General features: G+C 43.6%; 1 pseudogene; it reads left to right on the top strand.

The window, feature by feature from the left end:
• Positions 1–460: 460 nt before the first annotated feature.
• LOC101570100 lies at positions 461–2,058 on the top strand (annotated as a pseudogene).
• Positions 2,059–2,677: the final 619 nt, after the last annotated feature.

Below are 2,677 nucleotides of genomic sequence, written 5' to 3'. Positions count from 1 at the left end.
TGAGGAAGCTTCTGTCTTAATTTTATCCTCAGCACAATGGAGATGGCCTATCTGCCTGTCTATGCATCATTATAGAGTTATTATGATAGTGATGCTGATCAATATTTTAACCAGTGCGTATATAAACTTCCAAAGGAGTAACTATATTAGTTGTCAGCATTATTAGCTTAGTGTTGATGTTCTTGGCATCATCTTCTTCAAAAAGTGTTTGTTCAATTCCCAAGATTTCCTTTATCTTTTGACAATATTTATTGAGCCTCTACATTGTTCCAGAAATTCTTTGAGGCTCTAGGGAACAAACACACATCAGTTGGTCTTGCTTTCAAGACTCTAACAGTGCCCTTCTCTTCCTATGGTACCAGTTGCAATTGAATCACTTCACCATGTTGTACCCAAACTGTCTGTTATATGTCATTTTCCCCATGGAATTACATTACCAATACCTAGTACACTTTCTGATATGAGGTAAATTTTCAATTAATGTATATTGTACTGGACAAATGCCATACTTCAGCATTTTAGTCTTATTCAACTCTTGTCCAATACTCTGTAGGCAAATCTCAAATTTCCATAAAATAGTTTACACCAGGACCAACTGATAGGAGGGATTGGAGGCAGCAAGATTGCACAGACTCAGGGCGCCAGGAAGAAAGTCTGATACTACTATGACACAGATGTTGGAAATTACTATTACGGACAAGGCCATCCAATGAAGCCTCACCGAATCCTCATGACTCACAATCTGCTGCTCAGCTATGGCCTCTACCAAAAGATGGAAATCTATCATCCTCACAAGGCCAGGTCTGAGGAGATGACCGAGTACCACAGTGCTGACTCCATTAAGTTCTTGTGCTCCATCTATCCAGATAACATGTCTGAGTACAGCAAGCAGATGCAGAAATTCAATGTTGGTGAAGACTGTCCAGTATTTGATGGCCTGTTTGAGTCCTGTCAGTGGTGGCTCCGCAGCAAGTGCTATGAAACTTAATAAGCAGCAGACAGACATCGCTGTGAGTTGGGCTTGGGGCCTGCACCATACAAAGAAGTCTGAGGCATCTGGCTTCTGTTACATCAATGTTAACATCTTGGCCATCCTGGAACAGCTAAACTAACACCCAGAGAGTCTTAAATATTGACATTGATATTCACTATGGCGATGGCATAGAAGAGGCCTTCTATACCACAGACTGGGTCATGACTGTGTCTTTTCATACATATGGAGAGTACTTCCAGGAACTAGGGACCTACGGAACACTGGGGCTGGCAAAGGCAAGTATTATGCTGTCAACTACCCACTCTGAGATGGGATTGATGACAAGTTTCAAGACCATTTTCAAGCTGGTTATGTCCACAGTAATGGTGATGTTCCAGCCTAGTGCAGTGGTCTTACAGTGTGGCTCAGACTCCCTCTCTGGGGATTGGCTGGGTTGCTTCAATCTAACCATCAAAGGGCATGCCGAGTGTGTGGGGTTTGTCAAAAGCTTCAACCTGCCTATGCTGATGCTGGGAGGAGGTGGTTACACTATTTGTAGTGTTGCCCGGTGCTGGACGTACGAAACAGCTGTGGCCTTAGACACAGAGATCCCTAATGAACTCCCATACAATGACTACTTCGAATACTTTGGACCAGATTTCAAGCTCCAAATCAGTCCTTCCAATATGACTAACCAGAACATCAATGAATACCTGGAGAAGATCAAGCAACGGCTCTTTGAGAACCTGAGAATGCTGCCCCATGCACCTGGAGTCCAAATGCAGGCAACTCCTGAGGATGCCCTTCCCAAGGAGAGTGGTGATGAGGATGAAGAAGACCCTGACAAGCATATCTCAAGCTGTTTCTCTTACAAATGCACTGCCTGTGAGGAAGAGTTCTCTGACTCAGATGAGGAGGGTGAAGGTGACCACAAGAACTCTTCCAACTTCAAGAAAGTCAAAAGAGTCGAAACAGAAGATGAGAAAGAGAAAGACCCAGAAGAGAAGAAAGAGGTGACAGAAGAGAAGACCAAGGAGGAGAAGCCAAAAGCCAAAGATGTCAAAGAGGAGGTCAAGTTGGCCTAAGCAGCTCTCTCCAGCTCAGGCTTCTTGCCATGTTCCTTTTTTTTTCCCCTCTAACCCGTCAGATTTTATATGTTCTATTTCGCTATATATTTATATTAAAATATATGGACTATAAATGTCCCCAGGGACTAGAGAGGAGCCAGGGCCCTCGAGTTCAGGGCAGCTGTGCTGGGGGACCTTCTCTAACAACGATCATGCTCCCCACCCCTCCCCAAGTCTTAATTTTAAGTCATAAAGGTAGAGATCTGCATGGAAGCGATGCAGCCATCAGGTGAAAACCTGATGTGCTGAGGGCCTGTTTAGTGCTAAGTGTTCTGGAAGGGGTGGCGCACCTCCAGGGCGCCCTGTTCTTCGGGCTGCTACAGTGACATCTGCCGTTTTTAGATTGGTTTTTATACCTTCACACAGCCCCGGATGAGCTAAGCAGCTCACACTGCCCTGTCTCCCTACCCCTGCAGGTGGAGGTTGGTAGTCTAGATTGCTTTTTTTTTTTTTTTTTTTTTTTTTTGTGAGACTTTTTTTTTTAAAATGGTACATTTCTGAAAAAAAAAACTTTACACCAGCTTTAAAATTTCCCTGTTTGTCTTTGCTGTGCAAAAGAAAATAAAACATGTTTCCT

This window comes from Octodon degus, unplaced genomic scaffold (genome assembly GCF_000260255.1).
Source record: "Octodon degus isolate 3935 unplaced genomic scaffold, OctDeg1.0 scaffold00023, whole genome shotgun sequence".
NCBI lineage: Eukaryota > Metazoa > Chordata > Mammalia > Rodentia > Octodontidae > Octodon > Octodon degus.
Note: the sequence above shows the minus strand (reverse complement) of the source record. Positions and strands in the feature narration are given on the sequence as shown.